Below are 14,832 nucleotides of genomic sequence, written 5' to 3'. Positions count from 1 at the left end.
ATATAATAGCCTCAGTTGTGAGACTTACATCTAATGGTTGTATAAAAATGAATGAATAAGGATAAAGCAATTGGGAATATGTTGGGATGCTTGTAAGATGTTAATGTGAGAGAATTGTATTTCTGTTTAAAGTTTCACCAAGTCATCAGCACACTCCCATGACCAGACGGGACCTGGCGTCATGAGACAGCCTTTTCTATGTTCCGAATATAACCCCCACCCAGATTTTCTATCAGCAGACCGAGCTGACCTCCATTACGAGTTGACTGAAGGTTTGACCATGCATTCCTCGTTCTGAACTTTAACCATACCACGTGGATAAACTCTTAGACTATTGATACCGACAGAATAATAACAAGTCTTTGATATTAATTACTAGTCTGCAGCTAGGAATTCGGTATCATTGAACGCGAAGACCGACGAAACATCTGTCCTATAACGACATTAATGAATGTCACTTTGAAATATCCATTCTAACCGAGAGAGAGAGAAAGATAGAGAGAACGCGAGGACAAAACTCTCCAACAGAACGGACTTTTCAACAAAGATCCCGACGACACACTGAGCGTAAATATATATATTGATTGCAATTGTTCCCGAATGAGTGAACGTTCATGTGCAAACTCTTTTGTCTAACAAGCCGCCATGCCGGTTTAGCCCACTAGGGCACATTCTCCTATCATTTCCTTGCTACTGTTTGTTATGCATTTCTGTGAATTACTTAGTTAGTAAATAAATGATTTTAAGACAGTTGATGTATGGATGACTCATAGTGAAGACTGGGTTCTTGCAGATAACCAACAATTTACGACGTTTGGAATGAGACTGACGAGGTAACTAATACGTCATTAATCAGAAGACTCATAGATCAGATATTATGATATCTGAAAGTTATATTAGGAAAATTACAACTTTGTAATCTGAATATTTTCCTTGGTGCCCCGATCTCCTAGTTAATTACAGTTACACGATTAATCAGTTTAATCGCGTAATAATAATTACAGAGAGTTATTTGATAAACATATCTTCAGTTTAATGATGCCAAAGACACGACACCTGGGTATGTCAGTTCAGGTCAAATGATGCAGAGATGTACTGTAGTGCTGCTACACTGTTGACCTTTTCATGAAGAACACACTGTACATTCAACACTATCCACTATGGCATTCAGATGATGTACCTTTTTTAAACTACATCCCTGGTCATGTGTAGTTATGGGATATGACAGTCTACAGTATGTTAGATGAAACCCTGATGAAGGCAGCTTAGCTGTGGAAACGTTGGTATTTAGTGTAGTTATGGGATATGACAGCCTACAGTATGTTAGATGAGATGAAAGGCAGCTTAGCTGTGGAAACGTTGGTATTTAGTGTAGTTATGGGATATGACAGCCTACAGTATGTTAGATAGATGAGACCCTGATGAAGGCAGCTTAGCTGTGGAAACGTTGGTATTTAGTGTAGTTATGGGATATGACAGCCTACAGTATGTTAGGTAGATGAGACCCTGATGAAGGCAGCTTAGCTGTGGAAACGTTGGTATTTAGTGCATTCGTTGCATCGGAGCCTCAGAAATGTGTCCAGCTTTTCTTTTCTAAACCTACAGTGTGTTGAAATCATAAATTAAATATTATTAATATATTGTGAGATTCATTTGAAAGTGTGCAAAATAAATCGTGATTTTATGTTTAATGACACGGAAAGACTGACGTTGAGAGAACAGATGTTATTGATTGCCACTACAACTCATATTAGTCTATCGTTCAGGGCAACAGCAGCTCTGCACGTTTGCTGATCCACCACAGGAAGCTGGACATATTGGAGCTTATTGGAGATTGTCACGACTCCTACACCAAACCCTAGAGAGAGAGAGAGAGAGAGAGAGAGAGAGAGAGCAAGAGAGAGATGAATTCTGAATGAAATGAACATCCGCTGAATGAAATGAACCTGTAAACCAGTGGTAGGTGGTCGGTATTTCATGCTCTTGCAACATCATCAGGATGTAAGTGTCGTGTATTGATGTGACATACTGAGATAGGACGTCACCACGTCAGTAAAGGAATGTGAGGGGTTACAGGGACAGTGATGGAGTAAAGACGTGTTGAAGTTTACCTCTGAGTCTAGTTGATTTAATTCAGTATAATATCTTAACTTAGTACGAGTTGTAAGTATAAGATTGAACAATGGTGACGAGGATAACGTCTGAAAACGATAGTTAAATCTGAAAAGTGAGTTAGTGTCGTCGAGATGGAAAACACTGTGCCAAAGTTTGACTACTACAGTGAGCCTGCTACGCTAGGTCCACGCTGGACCAGGTGGTTGATGGCGTTTGAGCTGTTCGCGGATGGTAAAGGGTTAATACTGTCTGGTGACATTGATGTGGTTACAAAACGGAGGAGAACTTTGCTTCTGCATCATGCTGGGACAGATGTGCAGGACATTTTCTTCACACTCGCAGACAGCGGTGAGACAGTTCAGCAATTTGTTACTCGTCTTAGACAAGCAGCTAAAGACTGTGACTTTGCTGGAGATAAGGACAATCAGATTAGTGATGCCATACAGCAAGTGTAGTACTGAATATGTGCGCCAAAAACTATTGGAGGAGGGCCCTGGGCCAACATTAGCGGGGTCACTTGAGCTAGCCGCACAATGTGAAAGAATAGAAGTGCAAATGGCCTCCATGCATGTGAGTACAGATGCTAACGATGAGACCGTGCATCATGTTTTCAAAAAGGAGAGGAAATATCACAAAAATGGGCTGAGACAGAATGCAGCAGGGAAAGACCAATCAGAGAAGGTGTGCTATCGTTGTGGACATGCAGATCATTTTGCAAAGGATCCTGCTTGTCCAGCACATGGGCAGACCTGCAAGAAATGTAATGGGAAGAACCATTTTGCTAACATGTGCAAGAGCAAAGGCTACTCAAAACAGACTGTGATATATGTTAATTCAGAGGAACAAAACAGAGACTATGCATTTGTGGCAAATGAGAACTGTAACTCAGACAGGATCACGTTCTCAGTGGGAGGGGTCAGTTTATTCATGTTAATTGACTCTGGGTCCGCGAGTAACATAGTAGATGAGAGCACATGGGAAATGTTTAAAGCCAAGAAAATAAGGTGCCGTTCATCACTGACTGATAAAAAGCTATATGCATACTCATCTAGCGAGCCATTACCAGTAAAAGGGGTTTTCACATGCCAAGTAAAGACAGGCAAGCACAGCACATAGGCGGAGTTGTACTGTGATATGTGGACACAGAGTTCCGTTGCTAGGAAAAGAGACTGCCATTTAATTGCGTGTGCTAAAAGTGGGTGTTGACAGAGCAGCAGCGACAGATGTAAAAACTCAGATTAAACAGCAATACCCCAGGTTGTTTGAAGGGTTGGGTAAGCTAAACACAAAACAGATCAGCCTACATGTTGATGAAAACATGACACCAGTAGCACAGGCCCTTAGGAGTGTACCATTCCACCTGAGAGAAGCTGTGGAGAAACAGATAGAGGAACTACAAAACATGGACTTAATAGAGAGTGGATGGTGCCACACCATGGGTGAATCCGGTGGTTGTAGTGCCAAAACCGGACGGCGACATAAGACTGTCTAGACATGAAACAAGCGAACACACCAATCATACGTGGCAGGTACCCAATCCCCACAGTAGATGAACTTTTGAAAGGAATGAATGGGTCTGTGATGTTCAGTAAACTGGATCTTAAATGGGGCTATCATCAATTGGAACTAACACCGGAGTCGAGAGGCATAACGACATTTGCAGTGCATAATGGGATATACAGATATAAAATACTCATATTTGGAGTTTCATTGGTGAGCGAGCAGTATCAACATTAAATCGCAACAGCACTGGCAGGCATCGATGGGGTGGAAAACATATCGGATGACATCATCGTCCACGCCTCAGACAAGGAGACCCATGACCAGCGGCTACATGCTGTCCTCAATAGGCTGGAGAACTGTGGGCTGATTCTCAACTCAGAGAAATGTCAGTTCAACATGAACAAATTGGTGTTTATTGGCATGTTACTCTCACAGAAAGGCATAGGACCCACAGCTGAAAGAGTGAGAGCCGTGGTGGAGGCCAGGGAGCCTGAGACAGCATCAGAGGTTCCTAGCTTTCTAGGTTTATGGGTTACAGCAGTAGGTTCATCCCCCAGTTCTTTACACTCTCAGAGCCTCTGCAGAAGTCGACCAAGAAGGAAACAACATTCCACAGAGGACCGGAACCGAAGAAGGCATTTCAGACATTAAAAGAGAAACTGGCTGAAGCCGTGACACTCGCGTACTTCACTAAGACGTGCCCACAAAAGTAATAGCAGATACAGGACCAGTGGGCCGAGGAGCTGTGCTTGTGTAAAAACAACAAGGAGAAATGGTTCCAGTCTGTTAAATGAGCAGGAGTCTATCAGAGTGTGAATGTAGATATTCACAAACTGAGCGTGAGGCCCTTGCATTGGTTTGGGCTTGTGAAAGGCTTCACCCGTATGTATACGGCAGGGAATTTGATCTAGTGACTGATCATAAGGCGTTAGAGTGTGGATTCCAAAAGGCTTAAAATATAAGATCACGTGTCCTTTACCTTAACACCAAAATATGGATCCTGAAAGTGAATTTTATGCATTTTTAACACTTTGTCAGTGGATGTAGGCATATTTGCCATGTCCCCAGGTGTTAATTATCAACTTCCACAAGAAATATAAGCCATAAAATAATACCTCTTCATTTTAGTCCTAGTTTGTCTCTTTCATCAATACAGGTTTTTTTTCATGGTTATTCTTATTTAAGTTTTCCCGTGTCCCTGATATCACTTTCCACCCTGTTTGTTGTAATTTTCCATTTAAGAAAACATCCCCTTCCTACAATGACACCATATTCAGGAAGTGTCAATTTCTTTGGTAGGAAAACAATGGTGCAAAGCTAAAAAAAAACATACACTCAGTTGTATCTATTTATCCATGTTTCTTGTTAGTCTGTATGTCCCACTTAAATGTCCACCCTGATTAAATTATAGAGAAAAAAATATAATGATCAAAAATGTTAATATGTTTGATAGGGAAGTTAAAATCAAGTTCAAGTCTCCACCATTATGCTAGCTCAATCTTTCTCACTCACAGAGCTATGGCTCATGTTAGCACAACATTTCTGTCCTGTTAGATTCCCCCCTGTTAGGATTGTGCACCTAACAAATTGGAAAATGCACCCCAAAATGTTGTGTCCCTGAGCTTGATCAATATGTTTTTCTGAAAGTCAAACATGTTCTTTTTCTGATAGAATACAAAAAAATACAAAAATATTTACACATTTCTAAAACTTTTGAGCTCCAAATGGCACAGCAGTGTAGGAATGACCCAGCAGGTTAAACCTGGAGCCAGTGTAGGAATGACCCAGCAGGTTAAACCTGGAGCCAATGTAGGAATGACCCAGCAGGTTAAACCTGGAGCCAGTGTAGGAATGACCCAGCAGGTTAAACCTGGAGCCAATGTAGGAATGACCCAGCAGGTTAAACCTGGAGCCAGTGTAGGAATGACCCAGCAGGTTAAATCTGGAGCCAGTGTAGGAATGACCCAGCAGGTTAAACCTGGAGCCAGTGTAGGAATGACCCAGCAGGTTAAACATGGAGCCAGTGTAGGAATGACCCAGCAGGTTAAACCTGGAGCCAGTGTAGGAATGACCCAGCAGGTTAAACCTGGAGCCAGTGTAGGAATGACCCAGCAGGTTAAACCTGGAGCCAGTGTAGGTATGACCCAGCAGGTTAACCTAGAGCCAGTGTAGGAATGACCCAGCAGGTTAAACCTGGAGCCAGTGTAGGAATGACCCAGCAGGTTAAACCTGGAGCCAGTGTAGGAATGACCCAGCAGGTTAAACCTGGAGCCAATGTAGGAATGACCCAGCAGGTTAAACCTGGAGCCAGTGTAGGAAAATGACCCAGCAGGTTAAACCTGGAGCCAATGTAGGAATGACCCAGCAGGTTAAACCTGGTGCCAGTGTAGGAATGACCCAGCAGGTTAAATCTGGAGCCAGTGTAGGAATGACCCAGCAGGTTAAACCTGGAGCCAGTGTAGGAATGACCCAGCAGGTTAAACATGGAGCCAGTGTAGGAATGACCCAGCAGGTTAAACCTGGAGCCAGTGTAGGAATGACCCAGCAGGTTAAACCTGGAGCCAGTGTAGGAATGACCCAGCAGGTTAAACCTGGAGCCAGTGTAGGTATGACCCAGCAGGTTAAACCTGGAGCCAGTGTAGGTATGACCCAGCAGGAACCTGTTGGGGCTCGGGGGCAGTATTGAGACATTTTGAAAAAAATATGTGCCCATTTTTAACTGCCTCCTACACCAACTCAGAAGCTAGGATATGCATATTATTAACACATTCGGATAGAAAACACTCTGAATTTTCTAAAACAGTTTGAATGGTGTCTGTAAGTATAACAAAACTCATATTGCAGGCAAAAACCTGTGAAAAATAGATCCAAAAAAATGTGAATGTTGTGACTGTACTATTTAGTGTCATTGTTTTATAGATACCATAGTGAGAAAGGATTCATTTCGCAACACCTACGGCTTCCACTAGATGTCAACGATCTTTATAAAGTTGTTTGAAGCGTCTATGATAAACAGAAAGCAAATTAGAATCCAAGGAAGTTGACATATCATCACTTCATTTTTTTGCGCCTGCGCATAAATCTGAGAAACGTGAGTTTGTCATCATTTTTTATCTAGACATAGGATAGGTTGTGTGAAAATATTACTGATGTTTAACGTTAAAAATGGACCAAAAGATTAATGCTAAACAACATTTGACATGTTTGAACTAACATAAATAGATTATTTACTAGGTTTTTTTAGCTTTTCGGCGTGATTTTACCAGCCCCCCCACCACGTTTTGTGGGAGCATAATGAACGCTAAGTACTTGGTGTTATTTGGACATAAATTATTAACTTTGTCAAAAGAAACCACATTTGTTCCGGACCTGGAATGCCTTCCGGACCTGGGATCCTGCCTTCTGATGGAGATAATCAAAGGTAAGGGGGTATTTACAATGTTATTATCGATTTTAGATGATGCTAACTGTATAGCATAGCCTGTTGTTCTTAGCATAGCACCCCGTTTATTGCAAAATGTGATTTCCCAGTAAAGTTATTTTGAGATCTGGCCATTCGGTAGCAATTACGAGATGATAATATATTATTCTTTGAATGACAATATTATAATTTACCAATGTTTTCGAATAGTAATTTTGTTATGTTCACCGGAAGCATTTCAGAGAAGAAAAAAATCTGAATTTCACGCTACTGTAAAATGCTGTTTTTGGATATAAATATGAACTTGATGGAACAAAAAATGTATGTATTGTATAACATAATGTCCTATGAGTGTCATCTGATGGAGAATGACAAAAGTTAGTGCATAATTCAAGCTGGTTTCTGCTTTTGGTGACGCCTGACCTTGAATTGAAAATGGATGTTTGTACTTTTGTGGCTATGTACTGTCCTAACATAATCTAACTTTATGCTTTTGCCGTAAAGCCTCTTTGAAAATCGAACAATGTGGTTAGATTAAGGAGATGTTTATCATTTAAATTGTGTAAAATAGTTGATTGTTTGAGAAATTGAAATTATTAGATTTTTGATGTTTTGAATTTCCAGCCTTGTTAGCAATCCCGGCTCGGGGTTCATTGCTAACCTGTAGCCCCAACAGGTTAAACCTGGAGCCAGTGTAGGAATGACCCAGTAGGTTAACCTAGAGCCAGTGTAGGAATGACCCAGCAGGTTAAACCTGGAGCCAGTGTAGGAATGACCCAGCAGGTTAAACCTGGAGCCAGTGTAGGAATGACCCAGCAGGTTAAACCTGGAGCCAGTGTAGGAATGACCCAGCAGGTTAAACCTGGAGCCAGTGTAGGAATGACCCAGCAGGTTAAACATGGAGCCAGTGTAGGAATGACCCAGCAGGTTAAACATGGAGCCAGTGTAGGAATGACCCAGCAGGTTAAACCTGGAGCCAGTGTAGGAATGACCCAGCAGGTTAAACCTGGAGCCAGTGTAGGAATGACCCAGCAGCTTAAACCTGGAGCCAGTGTAGGAATGACCCAGCAGGTTAAACCTGGAGCCAATGTAGGAATGACCCAGCAGGTTAAACCTGGAGCCAGTGTAGGAATGACCCAGCAGGTTAAACCTGGAGCCAGTGTAGGAATGACCCAGCAGGTTAAACCTGGAGCCAGTGTAGGTATGACCCAGCAGGTTAAACCTGGAGCCAGTGTAGGAATGACCCAGCAGGTTAAACCTGGAGCCAGTGTAGGAATGACCCAGTAGGTTAACCTAGAGCCAGTGTAGGAATGACCCAGCAGGTTAAACCTGGAGCCAGTGTAGGAATGACCCAGCAGGTTAAACCTGGAGCCAGTGTAGGAATGACCCAGCAGGTTAAACCTGGAGCCAGTGTAGGAATGACCCAGCAGGTTAAACCTGGAGCCAGTGTAGGAATGACCCAGCAGGTTAAACCTGGAGCCTGGGGTACATTTCACAATGACTGGACTATTGTCATTGTATGAGCGTTACCTTAATGTCTTCCTTGGTCAGTTCAGAGGTGACCAGCTGCAGTCATGACCCACGGGTCTCTGATCACTGCGGCCACTCATTACTCTCTCTTTGACTCTGAACTGAGAATACCAGGGAATACCATGTTCGCTTTAGGAGCAACATCCCCACCCAGAACCCTCTGCTAACTTTCCAGGGACACCGCTGGATGACCGCACACTAGGAGAGGAGAAAAATAGGGTTTCTTTCAACTGTGTTATATTTAAGCAATAAGGCCCAAGGGGGGTGTGGTATATGGCCAATATACAATGGCTAAGAGCTGTTCTTTTGCAAGAAGCAACACAGACTGCCTGGATTCAGCCCTTAGACGTGGTGTATTTGGTCTTTACTACGATAGCCCATAGAAATACATTCAGGAAAATAGACAGTCAAAAAATGTATCGTATGGAATGCGGTTTTGAAGTGTCTGTCCTATATCTAGGAGATATAAGAAACCACAGGAAATATATACACTGCTCAAAAAAATAAAGGGAACACTAAAATAACACATCCTAGATCTGAATGAATGAAATCATCTTATTAAATACTTTTTTCTTTACATAGTTGAACGTGCTGACAACAAAATCACACAAACATAATCAATGGAAATCCAATGTATCAACCCATGGAGGTCTGGATTTGGAGTCACACTCAAAATTAAAGTGGAAAACCACACTATAGGCTGATACAACTTTGATGTAATGTCCTTAAAACAAGTCAAAATGAGGCTCAGTAGTGTGCCTGGGCATGCTCCTGATGAGGTGGCTTCTCGCCTGAGGGATCTCCTCCCAGACCTGGACTAAAGCATCCGCCAACTCCTGGACAGTCTGTGGTGCAACGTGGCGTTGGTGGATGGAGCGAGACATGATGTCCCAGATGTGCTCAATTGGATTCATGTCTGGGGAACGGGCATTAGCCAGTCCATAGCATCAATGCCTTGCTCTAATGGCAGTCAGGCTATCTCTGGCGAGCACATGGAGGGCTGTGCGGCCCCCCAAAGAAATGCCACCCCACACCATGACTGACCATGACTGACCCACCGCCAAACCGGTCATGCTGGAGGATGTTGCAGGCAGCAGAACGTTCTCCACGGCGTCTCCAGACTCTGTCACGTCTGTCACATGTGCTCAGTGTGAACCTGCTTTCATCTGTGAAGAGCACAGGGCGCCAGTGGTGAATTTGCCAATCTTGGTGTTCTCTGGCAAATGCCAAACGTCCTGCACGGTGTTGGGCTGTAAGCACAACTCCCACCTGTGGACGTCGGGCCCTCATACCACCCTCATGGAGTCTGTTTCTGACCGTTTGAGCAGACACATGCACATTTGTGGCCTGCTGGAGGTCATTTTGCAGGGCTCTGGCAGTGCTCCTCCTGCTCCTCCTTGCACAAAGGCGGAGGTAGCGGTCCTGCTGCTGGGTTGTTGCCCTCCTACGGCCTCCTCCACGTCTCCTGGTGTACTGGCCTGTCTCCTGGTAGCGCCTCCATGCTCTGGACACTACGCTGACAGACACAGCAAACCTTCTTGCCACAGCTCGCATTGATGTGCCATCCTGGATGAGCTGCACTACCTGAGCCACTTGTGTGGGTTGTAGACTCTGTCTCATGCTACCACTAGAGTGAAAGCACCGCCAGCATTCAAAAGTGACCAAAACATCAGCCAGGAAGCATAGGAACTGAGAAGTGGTCTGTGGTCACCACCTGCAGAACCACTCCTTTATTGGGGGTGTCTTGCTAATTGCCTATAATTTCCACCTGTTGTCTATTCCATTTGCACAACAGCATGTGAAATTTATTGTCAATCAGTGTTGCTTCCGAAGTGGACAGTTTGATTACATTGTGTTGTGTAAGTGTTCCCTTTATTTTTTTGAGCAGTGTATAATGCTGATTGACTGAAAGCCGTGGCATAAGAGACCATATACCACGGGTGTGACAAAACATGTATTTTTACTATTCTAATTACGTTTGTAACCAGTTTAAAATAGCAATAATATGTATTTTTTTTACACATATTTAACCCCCTTTTTTGTCGGCACAAATCTACTTCCATACTTCAATTCATTTTTAAAACTGGTACTGGGCTACCTTCAGACGAGTCCCGTGACACTTGTGAGGGAGAAAAACAGAGAACCTCATCGTGTTCCTGAGACTCTCCCATTTCTATGGTTGGGTCATATTAGTTTGTAGCCCAAACGGTTTGGACGCTACAGACAGAAGTTGGCACATTGGCAGTACCGACTTCAGACGAGTCCCGTGGTGCTTGTGGGGGTCGTAGACCAAGCGGAGACCACCATCGTGTTCATGAGAATGTAAGCCAAACCGTTCGGATGCTACAGACGTTTATGGGGGAGATACATTTTTGGTCTCCTTGTCTGACAAACAGCGCGGTAGCTCTGACACTTTCCACCTCAGATATGGAAGGCTGTTTGTCCTGGGCAGATGTGATGGATTGAGACACAGCCCATAGAAATGAACTGATATCTCTAGTTTAAACAGACAGTTTTTGATGGGGTGCATCAATCGACTCTTAAGGATTATGAAGGAATGTTGTTAAAATTACAGCACTCAAAAGGCACCCAACTGGTGGAACGACCCTCCTATTAACATTCTTCCACACAGTATTGGTAGTTTACAAGACAGTAGCAATAGTTTGCTTAGAATTCACTACTTTCCTGCACCATTCCTGATCTTTAATGAAAGTCTCACCGTTAGCCTTTTCAGGAAGAGTGTATTACGGATCATTGCAGTGGTACTGAATGAAGATTTAGGCCTACATGTGCACACTACCATGGAATGAGAAAAGCGATTTATGATATAATGCTTATTACCCGGTCCTATTTAGAAATATTGTTGTTGGTTTAAAACTCAGATTGATTGTTTTCGTTTAATTGGATTAAAAACCAAACTTATTAGAAATATAAACCGGATAACTGGATAACATAGGCTACATGGCTCAATGCAATTTCGTCTGCAATTTCTGGAGAAATAGAAATATGATATGTAAGATGGTTCCATGACGTTTATAAAATGTTACATTTGCAAGCACTATAAAGGAGTGGACATTTCCCCTTTCCCTTTGTATTGGATCTTCATCCAGCTCCGGTGAGAAGTTTGGATGTGCGTAAAACCCTCATAGTCTCAGTTGTCTTGCCTGTATTAGACACCCACGGGGAGGAATTATGGTGCCTGTAACTATATTTAGACATATCCTTTTAAAACAAGTTGTTGTTTCGTTTTTATTAGAATTTGATTAGAATTATATACTGTCTTTTTAGGCCTTATCAAATAGCCTAGTGAATTTAATCTTGCTTTTTGACTGTCTGGAATGTCAATGTGCAGACTCCAGTTTACAGTAGGCATAGCCCCTATATCAGTGTGAATACTATAGCCTATGCTTAACAACGTATTTCCATATTGAAGAAATGCAACTAGAACAATGTGGACTGCAGTGAGGGGCCAAGCCTCAACACACCCACAACTTCTTGATTCATCAAAACCCAGCCAGTTCGTGCCACCGCTAGCAACTGCAACCATAATTGTGGTTGTGGAAATAGCCAAAATATTTCTGACACACCCCTGAACCTATAGTGCTACCACCAGCACTTAATTTACGTTGCCAAGCCCGGCTCTAGCCTTTTGGGGGCCCTAAGCGAGATTTGGAGGCCCAAGCGGGCAACATGTTTTAAAGTTTTTTCCCTGCAATTCTACACATTTTGCCATGACTTATACCATGTTAATGATATCTGAGTGAGAGTGACTAACAAAATCAATGGGTGCCCCTTGGAGGTCAAGGCCCCTTGGCACGTGCCCTGTGTGCCCGGTCAGTAATTGGCCATGATAACTACAAGTTTAGATAATGGGCTAGACTAATTTACCATTCAAATTTTTTAAATCTGTCATGGCTTATTGAGTGAGTGTCAGTGACTGACAAAACTAGAGGAAAACTGCTGATGCACAACCAAATTCGAACTTGCACCTTGTTTATTCTACTATTTTAACTCTCAAAGGTAACTTGAGACCCCAACTGAGTTCCACTTGGGTTTGTTAAAATAGAGCCCCATGTCTGAGAGTCAAGGGTGTCTAAAGCAATTCACCTGTGCTGAAGAGTTTGATCTCCTCTTTGTCTGAGTTCTACTGTATGATATGAGCATGTGTGGTCTACATGTGGAGTAATGGTCTGATGTTCCCTTTGCTTTCGCCTCCTCAATGGTGTTGCTGCACTTCTCCTGGTCCACTAGGGAGAGTCGAACATATCTGAGCTCATCTGAATAACTGCCACTAGAATTACTGAACCCCAAAACCCAGCTGGGATAGAAACCGAGAAGGAAAGAGTGAGAGAAAGTCCTTCCATAACAAGACATACAGACACATTCTGTCAAATATTGTCTGAAGATCCTTCTTACAGGACATTGTGGGGCTCAGTTGGTAGAGCATGGTGCTTACAATACCAAGGATAGTGGGTTCGATTCCATCTTGGGCCACCCATATGAACAATTTATGCACGCATGACTGTAAGTCACTTTGGATAAAAGCATCTGCTAAATTCGATATACTGTATTATGTTATTCTTAACCAACTCGTCCAATGGATTATTCAGCACCCTTTGCAGGCAGACACACTCGCATGATGGAACTACTGAATGTGAGTGGGTGCGTGGTGATGATGAAATAGGCAATTTCAAAATGAGGGGAACGGAGGAGGTGGTTGCCTCCTGCATATACTCTGCCTCTTAATAAGAGACAGGAAAACAACAGGATTGCATCTTCTTACTGTAACTAGTAGGAATCTAGGATTTTCTGTTAATCAGACAAGGTCTTCTGAAAGGGATACATGAAGTGAAGTCAATATGGTGCTAAGCTCTTTAGCTCCTCCCCTCCTCTTTTCCTCTTCTGTTACCATGACACCCTTTCTTCTCCCTCTTTTCCAGACAGCGAATTATACCTTCAGGGGGTCTCAATTCTTTTCACAGGACCCGCACATGTTTTTTAATGGGCCTAATAGTAATTTAACACAATTGTTTTTATTACCTATTAATTTGGCATGAACACAACCAGTCATGATGTTTTCATCTTATTGTCAAAAGACAAATCACTTCAAAAAGTAGACTACCTGTGCACTACCTACCTGTGCATGTTCGTACACTCCAAAATAACTCCAGGATAGTAACAGTGCAATTAGATGAATGGACAAATCGAGAAAAAAATAAATATTGGTTGAGTACATATATTTTACAGATAGTATCACAGGTGTAGCGAAATGCGTATGTTCCTAGCTCCAACAGGGAAGCAATACCTAACAATACAAAACAATACACCCAAATCCCCCTCACCCCCCAAAAATTATTAAGAAATATAGAAATATTATAAGGAGCATTGTCAGACTCTGGTATGATGGTGTGTGTAGACATTGTGGACAGTATATTCATAGAGAAGGTGTATACAGCAGTAGTTATATACAGTTGAAGTCGGAAGTCAACATACACTTATGTTGGAGTCATTAAAACTCGTTTTTCAACCACTCCACAAATTTCTTGTGAACAAACTATAGTTTTGGCAAGTCAGTTAGGACATCTACTTTGTGCATGACACAAGTAATTTTTCCAACAATTATTTACAGACAGATTATTTCACTTATAATTCACTGTATCACAATTCCTGTGGGTCAGAAGTTAACAAGCTTTAAACAGCTTGGAAAATTCCAAAAAATTATGTCATGGCTTTAGAAGCTTCTGATAGGCTAATTGACATAATTTGAGTCAATTGGAGGTGTACCTGTGGATGTATTTCAAGGCCTACCTTCAAACTCAGTGCCTATTTGCTTGACATCATGGGAAAATCAAAAGAAATCAGCCAAGACCTCAGAAAGAAAACCTCCACAAGTCTGGTTCATCCTTGGCAGCAATTTCCAAATGCCTGAAGGTACCACATTCATCTGTACAAACAATAGTATGCAAGTATAAACACCATGGGACCAAGCAGCCGTCATACCGCTCAGGAAGCAGATGCGTTCTGAATCCTAGAGATGAACGTACTTTGGTGCGAAAAGTGCAAATCAATCCCAGAGCAACGGCAAAGGACCTTGTGAAGATGCTGGAGGAAACAGGTACAAAAGTACAGTGAGGGAAAAAAGTATTTGATCCCCTGCTGATTTTGTACGTTTGCCCACTGACAAAGAAATGATCTGTCTATAATTGTAACGGTAGGTTTATTTGAACAGTGAGAGACAGAATAACAACCAAAAAATCCAGAAA

The sequence above is a fragment of the Salmo salar genome, chromosome ssa05 (genome assembly GCF_905237065.1).
Source record: "Salmo salar chromosome ssa05, Ssal_v3.1, whole genome shotgun sequence".
In the NCBI taxonomy this organism is placed as follows: Eukaryota; Metazoa; Chordata; class Actinopteri; order Salmoniformes; family Salmonidae; genus Salmo; species Salmo salar.
This window is presented reverse-complemented; position numbering follows the sequence as displayed.